Source organism: Trichechus manatus, unplaced genomic scaffold, assembly GCF_000243295.1.
Source record: "Trichechus manatus latirostris isolate Lorelei unplaced genomic scaffold, TriManLat1.0 scaffold00264, whole genome shotgun sequence".
Lineage (NCBI taxonomy): Eukaryota > Metazoa > Chordata > Mammalia > Sirenia > Trichechidae > Trichechus > Trichechus manatus.
In genome coordinates this window covers 62024-72521 of record NW_004444200.1, presented here as the reverse complement: position 1 = coordinate 72521, position 10498 = coordinate 62024, and the positions used below count along the sequence as shown (strand labels likewise).

The window sequence follows — 10498 nt, the reverse complement described above, 5'->3', positions numbered from 1 at the left end:
CAAAAAAGGTTAAAGAACCGCAAAGTTCCCACAGATCCCACCGATGCAGCTATGAGGTCTGGGGAAGTCGCTCTCAGGTTTCACAGCACAGCCTGGCCAGAGGGTGCAGAGGCATACAACGCCTGGTATTCAGGGATCAGAAAGAGAAGGAAGAGATAGAGAGACGAGAAATTGAGCAATGAAGAAAGACAAAATGGAAAAAAGGGAAAACAAAACAAATCAGGGAAAAAAAACCAACAAAAGAAATGCGCTCAGGGATCCCTTTTCACGTCTATGGAAGCTGAAGGGGAGTCTCCCTGGCATGCAGCTCCGCCTGGCCAGAAAGAGCTCCCAACTCAAGAAAAGGAAATGAAAAGAGACAAACAATTCAAAATGAACAAACGAACAAAAGCCCTGGGATCCCACAAGCGCGGTAGCCCAGACAGGGAAGCAGCTCTACCCTCGAATGGAGCTCCACAGCCCCTCAGGAAAAGCAAAGATGGCACACAGAGCCAGACACTCGAGCGAAAGGAGGGGGAGGCTGTGAGAGGCAAGCAAGAAATCTAAAGAAGCAGAAAGAAAAAAAAAAAAGCAACACCAGCAGCCAACAAATGGCACTCAGAGAGTCAGCCAGTGTGGGCTGGTGTTTCTGGACAAGAGACTGTGTCCATGGGAAACAGAGGAGGCCGAGTGTGAGTGAAGAAGGGTGGAGAGTGGGAAAGCATATATCACAAATTGCCGGTGCTCTGGGGCCCCTCAGGAAGGAGCAAAGATGGCGCACGGAGCCAGGCACCTGAGTGAAAGGAGGGGGAGGCGGTGAGAGGCAAGAGAGAAACCAAAAGAAGCAGAAAAAAAAGAAAAAGCACCACCAGCAGCCAAGCAACGGCACCCAGAGAGCCGCCCACCCGGGCGCGTGGAATCCAAGCAGCTGGCGCCCCCCAGCCAAGAGACCGCAGCTGCGGGAAGCAGAGGAACAAACGAACAAAAGCCCTGGGATCCCACCAGGGCGGCAGCCCAGACTGGGAAGCAGCCACACACTCGAACGGAGCCCCGCAGCCCCGCAGGAAAGAGCAAAGATGGCGCTCAGAGCCAGGCACCTGAGCAAAAGGAGGGGGAGGCGGCGAGAGGCAATGGAGAAATCAAAAGAAGCAGAGAAAAAAAAAAAAGCAACACCAGCAGCCAACAAATGGCACCCAGAGAGCCGCCCATCCAGGTGCGCAGAATCCAAACAGCCGGCGCCCCCCAGTGAAGAGACCGCGGCTGCGGGAAGCAGAGGAACAAGCGAACAAAAGCCCCGGGATCCCACCAGCATGGCAGCCCAGACCTGAAAGCAGCCACACACTCGAACGGAGCCCCACAGCCCCACACGATAGGGCAAAGACGGCGCTCGGAGCCAGGCACCCGAGCAAAAGGAAGGGGAGGCAGTGAGAGGCAAGCGAGAAACCAAAAGAAGCAGAAAAAGAAAAAAAAAAAAGCAACACCAGCAGCCAAGCAACGGCACCCAGAGAGCCGCCCACCTGGGCGTGCGGAATCCAAGCAGCTGGCGCCCCGCAGCCAAGAGACTGCGGCCACCAGAAGCAGAGGAGCCAGAGCCAGGGCGAAGAGGGGTGGGGGGTGGGAAAGCGCACACCACAAATTACCAGCTGTTTTGTCTCCCTCTGGATGCTCCGTGAGGCTGCTCTCTTGTACCCCCGTTTGCTGGTCTCCGATAGGAGTCCAAGATGGTGGATCCGTGCTGCGTTAGCTGGTAGGGGACCTCTGCATGAATCTCTCCTAGCTCTCCGTTCTCTTTCAGTATTCTCACTCCATTTGGTGTTCGGCTGAGTTCTTTATCTCTTCATTTGATGTTCTAGGGTTTCAGGATTGTTGATTCTCTGTTTGGCTTAGTTTTTCGGATCTTTGCTGTGGAGGGACGGCGTGGTGCTTCTGCCTAGAGCGCCATCTTGCCGGACTCTCCTTTTTGATACCTTTTATTCCTACAAAAAATATATGTTATCTTTTTAAAATTAATTTCTCAACTGCTTGGTGCTAGTGTATATATATGAAATATTTAAAATAAACCTACCTTGATATGATTTTGTAATCTGAACACTCAGTCCTAAAATCATCTGTACCATCTTTGGGAGTTCTACATATAGGTATTTAAACTAAAAATATAGATTAGGGTGTTATTTTGTTTATCTTTAGCATTCTTCTTTACCTTTTCCTTTTCTTTTTTGGTATGTATCGGCAACAACTGCTAGGATATCGTTGAATAAGAATGGTATAATAGATACCCTTGTTTTTTACCTGCTTTTACTAGAAAAATGTTGACGTCAGTACATATGTTCTTTGATGTATATTTTTTGTATATGCCCATTTTCATCATTTCTTAACTGATTATGGCCATACCCTTTCAGTTTATCTCCCAGCTTTTACATTTTCCCACACACACAGGTTCTTTAAATTCTTTAAGAGATGTCATATCATTTTCCGTCTCTGATCAAAGGTGTAAAATTGCTCTGCATTTCATTCAGATTAGAAACCAGAGTCTTTCAGAAACCAGCACATTTCCCAGAACATGATATGCCCACTGACAGCAGTCACCTCTCCAAATTCCTCTTCTGTTATTCTCCAGCATCTCACATTGCTATGGTCATACTGGGATTTGGATCTCCCTAAAACATACCAGGCATACTCCCACCTGCTGGCCTGTGCTGTGGTATTTCTTCCTCCTGGAACAGTCTCTTCTCAGCTGTCCCTTGGGTAATTCCTTTGCATCTTTCAAGTTTTAGCTCAGGTCATTCTTTTCAATGAATTCAATTAGGCTATTGATTTCACAGGGGAATTGACTGCCTCCAAAACTGCAGGGACACATAGGCAGATACAGAGAATCATTCCAGAGCAGAAGCCCAGGAGCAGAGTGCCTGTGTGTCCCTCTACTTTTGGGGGTAGTGGTTTGCTCTGTGAACGCAGTAGCCTAAATAGCCTAATTAATACTGCTACTTGCATTGTCAGCACTGTCAGTACTCAGCTTTCCAATAATTAGGTCTCAGTCTTCCAGTGAACATGTGCACCTGGGCAGTGACTTCACCAGTGCTTCTCTGCTTCTCTTCTCCCCCAGTATGGTGAGACAGGACACCTGGACGGAGCTGAGGTTGGGTATTTCACTACTCCAGGTCTGTCAGACATTGGTAAAATAGTTTCCCATGACAGCAGACCTTGTGAAGGAGAATAGAATGCTCTGGGTAAGTTTCAAAATAGCTGCTTTTCCTCTGACCCCTTCTGGCAGCACAAGGGATTTTCACATCAAGAACCTGGCAGGGTTCATGCAGGTAAAATTCTCAAAACTGTGTGGATCACCCTAAGATGGGCCCCCTGGCATATTTAACCCTGAAGCTTGTACACACCAAGCCTCAGTTATACTTTTAAGTCTTCCTTCTCTGGTACTAATCCTCACGATGGTTTCTGCTCCTGGGCTTCTGCTCTGGAATGATTCTATCTGCCTATGTGTCCCTCCAGTTTGGGGGACAACTGTTTGCCTTGTGACCTCAATACTTAGTTCAGTATGTTCAGCTTTTTTCTTGAGGATGAGAGCGATGATTTCCAAGCTCTTTACATATGGGACCAAAACCTGAAAGTCCTCATTTGTGTTTTGTATCATTATTATCATTTATTTTCTTTTACTTTCTTGATAGTATTTATTAATGCTGTTTTTATTTTTCTAGTGCCCCAATTTACATGTTTACCCTTTGCTAATGACCTTTTTGTTTTGTGAGTAACCTGTATATCTTCCCTTTCCCGGCCCTGGAGGTCAGTGGCCCTCTTTGACTCCTGTACCTCAACATTTGGAGTTATTGAAGTCGATAAGCATCTGGAATCTGTATCATCACAGAGCACTTCCAAGTTTTTAGAATCGAAAGTGTGATTTTTTTTCTTTTTTTCCTTACCAAGCTAGGTTTCACTAGCTAGTGTTTCCTAAAATAATTACTTTGCTTTACCCTGCACTAACTCACTAAAGATAAATATGCTTATGTTACTGCTTATCCCCTGACTGTGCTGCATTTCTCATAGAACTTACCACCATGTGACATGTTGTTGTTGTTAGTTGCTGTGGAGTCAATTCCAAGTCATAGCAACCCCACGTATGCAAAAGAGAACTGTTCCATAAGATTTTCAAGGCTATTACCTCTCAGAGCAGATTGCCAGGCCTGTCTTCTGAGGAACCTCTGGGTGGCTTTGAACTGCCAGCCTTTCGACTAACAACCAAACTCTTAACTACTTGTGCCACCCAAGGAACTTGACATAATTCGTTTATGTACTGCCCACACCCAAATAAGTTATCCACACGCATCTGGATGTTTTTGTTTTGTTCATTGCTGTATCTGCTTTGATCATGTGGTGTAGGCTCTGTGTCAATATTACCTAAGTCAATTTTAATAAATGAAAGAGCCAGATGTAAGGGCCTGAAGGGAAGCAGTCTTGCCTAAGACATGCGGCTTTACCAAGAGAAGAAGATCCAGGTTGTCTGAATTGAATAGGATTTTTCCTTTATTTCCTCTCCCTACTATGCAGCAGGGCTCTAGATGGCTGTGTAATTGAAAATTAACAGCAAGAATAAGAAGAACATTGTAGGTATATGAACAGAAATGCACTTGTCAGGAATTTAGTCTTAGGCACATTAACCTGCATTCTGACCTTGGCTCAGCAACATACCATTTGGGAAATATTGAGCAGATGATTAATTGATTATAACTTTCCTCAGATATAACATGTTTGAAGCAATATCTGATTAGGAGATGCATGAGTAATGAATGAGTTAGTGTGCTGAAAGCTTTCTGCAAATCCCTTCATAGTTGCTAAATAAATGCAACTTTTTATCATGAATATATTGTAGGAATGGAAGTTAGGGTTTTTGATGGCTTTAAAATATGTAACCTGGCCCACTGCAGTGGAGGAGACTTTTGAATATGGCACTAGGTTAAAGTTTGCTGTAACACTGTCATACCAGGACTGATTAGGGATGACCTTGACAACTCACTTCATCTGGTAACCTATTCTACAGCTGCTTGGCTAAGTAAAATTTTTTAGCAGTGGCAATGCAGTGGAACAGCCTTTTGTCTCCTCACTACATGTGGGAGCCAAAGGGTTAATGCTATTTCACAGAGGCCAGTCCTACAGCCCAAAGGATGCCCGTAATCAGGGTTCAGGTAGTCATACTTGTGTGTCTTCCAAGGGCTGCAAATGTGAGAAAATTTTGGAGTGGAGTGTCTACAGGGTTAGTGTATAAGTCTGTTTCCTAGGATGCATGAACAGTTTAACAGCTAAATCCTCTGCACTTCAATGAACTTACTAGAAAACGTGAATCTTCTTGTTCCTGGTCACCAAACACAAGGGCATGCTATTCTGGTTCTTCAGAGATTGGCTTCTTTGTCATCTTATAACATTAGCATGTGTTTGTGTGGGTGTCTGGGTGTCTATTGTTGAAGGGAACAGTCACTAATAATTGCTGTACAGTAGCTATGGGTCTCAAAGTTTGAAAATTTTGATGATGTCTGGATTCTGTTGTTTCCTGTCTTCCACTTAAGATCTGTACATTTTCAATACCCTTGCCTGTATCCATGAAGGGATAGAGTGCATGACAGCACAACTGTAGAGTTATTAAAAAGTAGATGACAGACATGTAAAATTTCATGATTACCCAAAATAATACTCTCTTTTTATCAGGTGGTCCTGTCAGCTCCTGATCACCTGGAGTTCTTTAAGAAAATATAATGAGCTCAGGGCCTTATGTTGCCACTTTTTTCTGCAGGCCACTGGGCCTCCCATGGCCGGTGAGGGGCAAAAGGAAAAACTGCCAGTTCTGCAGTGTTTCCCAGTGGTTAATATCTCATCGTGCTTTCACCCTGTGCTTCATGTTTTGTTAAATATTCTAGTGGGTCCTTTCCAATGAGGTGAACTTTTTTTCTCACTAGGAAGAGATCTGAATGTGGAAAAAAGACTTTCATTATAGAGAATTTCTCTAGTTTATGCTGTGTGTTCTGTTATGCTGTGTGACTGTTCTAGACCATGAAGATAGAGAGGAATGAGACTGGAATTAGTCACAGTCAAACTGTGGAGAGATAAGTTCATTGTGTGGAAAGTGCTGTTAAATTTATGAGACAGAATTCAATCAGCAAGGAAGTGAATGTAGACAGTGAATACATGAGGCTGATGGCTAAACCCTAGAGTAGACTTTAATAGAACACAGAACCCGTGTCAAATCCCCATGAAATCCCAGTTCTACAGAACTGTCAGCCTCACCCTTCCTTTCACACACATTGGAGTACATGTTACCTTGCTGAACCAGAATATGTGGGATGTTTTAGGACTCAGTGGCTGTTGAGGATGTGGCTGTGGACTTTACCCAGGAAGAGTGGACATTGCTGGATCTTTCTCAGAGTAAACTCTACAGAGATGTATGATGGAAACCTTCAGAAACCTGGCCTCAGTAGGTATGGATGGCTTCTTTTTTTTTAATTTATTGTTTAGTGACCAAATATGTCCTACTCATTGATGTTACTCCAGTAGGTGGGCTGAGGAATGGGAATACATTGTTAAATAAGACAAATATGGTAATTTGCTCTCTGGAGCATGCAGAATCTGGCTTCCCCGTAAATACAGAGCTCTGTGTATTAAACTGACTTCTCATTTCAATTTTGGTTAAAAAGCTTATGGCTCTTTAAATGTTGTAACTGTGATCATTGACTCCAGAAGTTTCTCTGGTACACAGAATATTTGTAATCTGGGACCTTGGAAAGAGTCTGTGTTTATTACAAGTTTGCCATGATTGTTTTACGACAAATAAATTTACATCCTCCCATCTCCAGAGAGACCCTGAATACCAAAGTATTGGTTCATTGTCAGGAAAGTGTTCATTGCTCTTCCTGTCTTCCCTCATGATATGCCTTTCTCCATGAGTACCATGTCAGCTACACTCATTTGTTCTCCCAGAGTAGCAAGAGGAAGACCTAAGGAGAGTGCAGAAAGCACTCATCCAAGACCGCTGTGTCAGTGGGCACCAGGAGGCAAGAATCCTTTGAAGGACCAGGCCTGCATGTAGGGAATGAGATTTGAATAAATCAGAAAAGGTCTCTTTTGTGTTGAGGAGTATGTACTTCACTGATACCTGAGCTTGCTTTTCTGACTTTCATCAATCCTAACACACCTGTGTTCATGGAGAAAGACCATCCCGTTTTCCTCTTTTAATGTTCCATGTACGTGGTGTTCGATGCCTTTCTACTTTGCTCTTCTAATTACACCTTATTTTTGTTACCATCACTGTCAACCTTCATGGAAGTATTTCCTAGTAAATTGCTTTTTGACTATTGCCAAAGTACTGGAACTGCAGAATGCATCCAAGTCTTTCTGTTCTCACAGCTACCTTTTCCCTATGAGTAATTCCTTTCCTTTTTATTTCATATGGTGAACCTCAACTTAAATCATTGGGTCAGTTGCTGGAAACCTTGATGATGGAGAAAAGCTGTCCACTGAAAATATAATAGTCCGATTCATGAAAAATGACACCTGGTCCTCCATGGTAGGAGAAATCTGTGAATTACCTGGCATTAAAGTTCAGGATAACAACCAGAAAACACATGTGAGGTGAGTGTCATTCACTTGAGAGACAGCAGTGCTTCAGGAGAGAGTCTTAAGGGTATCATAGCATTCAAATATATATGGAGCCCAGGTGGCACAAATGGTTAAGCACTCGACTGCTAACCAAAAGATTGGCAATTTTAACCTGCCCAGTGGCTCTGTGGGAGAAATACCTGGCAATCTGCTTCCATAATAATTACAGCCAAGAAAACCATATGGGACAGTTCTCTGTCACATGGGGTCACTGTGAGCTGGAAAGGACTAAACAACACCTAACAACAACTGTATATATATGTATATGTGTGTATGTACAAACCCATTGCCATCAAGTGGGTTCTGACTCATAGCGACCCTATAGGACAGAGTAGAACTGCCCCGCAGTGGTTTCCAAGGCTATAATCTTTACGGAAGCAGACTGCCACATCTTTTTCCCACAGAGCGGCTGGTGGGTTTGAACCATTGACCTTTCGGTTAGTAGCCAAGTGCTTAACCACTGCACAGCCAGGGCCTATATATCTATAGCTATGTATATCTCTCAAACCTATTGCAGTAGAGTCTGTTCTGACTCATGGCAGTGCTGCTGGATGGCTTCAAACCACCAACCTTTAGGTTCTAGTCGAGTGCAAACCTTTTGTGCCATCCAGGTATCTAATCTATGTATATAAAACAAGTTTTAATGTTGTGTGTTCACAGAACTTCCACCGTACAATATTTTCATAAATGTGAGTCAGATATTGAATATTTGAAACATATTTCACTTATATACAATTATCATAAAGACCTATATTTTAGAAACAGTGAAAATAATGGTAGCATCTCTACCAGACGATTTAATCTGTGAAACATGAGACAATTCAGGGCAAAAAAAAAAAAATAAAAAAACATGTTTACTGTATATGGTAACGGTGAAATGGTAAATTTATATCCAACAGCATGCTGCCTATTTTAAACAGAATGCATATGATAAAGAACCTCTGTGAAAGTAGTGAAGACAGTCCATGTGGACAGACCTTCAGCTAGATTCCAAATCTTTCTGTACTGAAAAGAACTCCTATGGAAGCATATCCTTCTGAATGCCTTGAGTGTGGAAAATCTTTGATGGATCATTCATCACTTAAGCATCATATCAGCTCTTGGGATGCAGTGCCTCTCAGCATAAGGAATGTGGAGAAGACTGCAGTTGTCCCTCTTACCTCAGCATTCCTGTGAGAACTCTTACTGGAGAGAAACCCCATGAATGTAAGGAATGTGGCAAAGCCTTTCGTCATTCCTCACACCTCACTAGACATAAGAGAACTCACAGTGGAGAGAGGCCTTATGAATGTAAGGAGTGTGGGAAAGCCTTTCATCAGTCCTCATACCTCACTTCACATGTAAGAAGTCACAGTAGAGAGAGGCCTTATGAATGTAAGGAATGTAGCAGAGCCTTTCATAAGTCCTCAAACCTCACTATACATATGAGAATTCATAGTGGAGAGAGGCCTTATGTATGTAAGGAAAGTGGCAAAACTTTTAATCACTCATCACATCTCTACACGCATAAGTCACAGTGGAGAGAGGCCTTATGAATGTAAGAAATGTGGCAGCACCTTTCATCATTCTTAAAGCTTCACTAGATATATGAGTACTCACAGTGGAGAGAGACCTTATGAATGTAAGGAATGTGGCAAAGCCTTTAGTCACTCCTCAGACCTCACTACACATATAAGAATTCACAGCGGAGAGAAGCCTTATGAATGTAAGGAATGTGGCAGAGCATTTAGTTGGTCCTCAAACTTCACTAAACATGATTACTCACAGTGGAGAGAGACCTTATGAATGTAAGAAATGTGGCAAAGCCTTTAGTCACTCCTCAGACCTCACTACACATATAAGAAGTCACAGTGGAGAAAGGCGTTATGAATGTAAGGAATGTGGCAAAGCCTTTTGTCATTCTTCAATCCTCACTAGACATATTAGAATTCACAGTGGGGAGAGGCCTTACGAATGCAAGGAATGTGGCAAAGCCTTCCGTTGGTCGTCACATTTTCACTAAACATATGAGAACTCACAGTGGAGAGAGGCCTTAAGAAAGAATTGTTTTGTTCATAGTGCTGTAATTTCAAACAGCAAATTTCTGAAAGTCTCTGATTAGAGAACAAAGTTTCTCAGTGAATAAGAAAGCAACAGAAGCTCAAAGAAAGGATCATTAGAGCTACTTTGTGCCTTTGGGAGAAATAAAACTTTCATGGTAATGTGCAGTTGTCTTTATTAATGTTCATTTCTCTAGTTTCATGAACAGCTGGTCAGATGTTTACTTTTTTAGTCCACACTAAATTTTAACTTCTTACAATATTTGAGTATTAAAAATAAGGTTGCAGTGAATAGCCCTGAGCATATGTGGTTTCATGTTTTTTTAATGTTTTTATTGATGTTAATTTGCATGCAGTAAAAGGAATTTATCTTGTATTTGGGTTGAGGGTTTTTGTTTTGTTTTCTTGTTTAAGGTATTTTCTTCTACTCTTCCTGACTATAAAGTTAAGTTACCCTTTGTAATTAATAAGTTTCGCATAGGTAGATACTTTAAACCCGTTGCTATTGAGTCAATTCTGACTCATAGAAACTCTATAGGACAGAGTAGAACTGCCCCATAGCGTTTCCAAGAAGGGACTGATGGATTTGAACTGCCAACCTCTTCGTCCACAGCCAAGCTCTTAACCACTGCACCACCAGGGCTCCAGGGACATATTTTGGGACTGCAGATACTCTATTTTTCGTCTTTTGTCTACTAATTTTAGATCCATTGGTAATTATTATCTGTAGTCGTTATTACTGTGTTGTTTACCAAATGATGATTTTCTTTTCAAGCATTCATTCTATATTTATTTATTGAAATTCTACTATAAGGAATAGCTTTGCTTTC

General features: G+C 42.5%; 1 pseudogene; it reads left to right on the top strand.

Annotated features, from left to right (window-relative positions):
• Positions 1-3167: 3167 nt before the first annotated feature.
• On the top strand, positions 3168-9631 carry LOC105756935 (zinc finger protein 699-like; annotated as a pseudogene).
• The last annotated feature ends 867 nt before the right edge of the window (positions 9632-10498 follow it).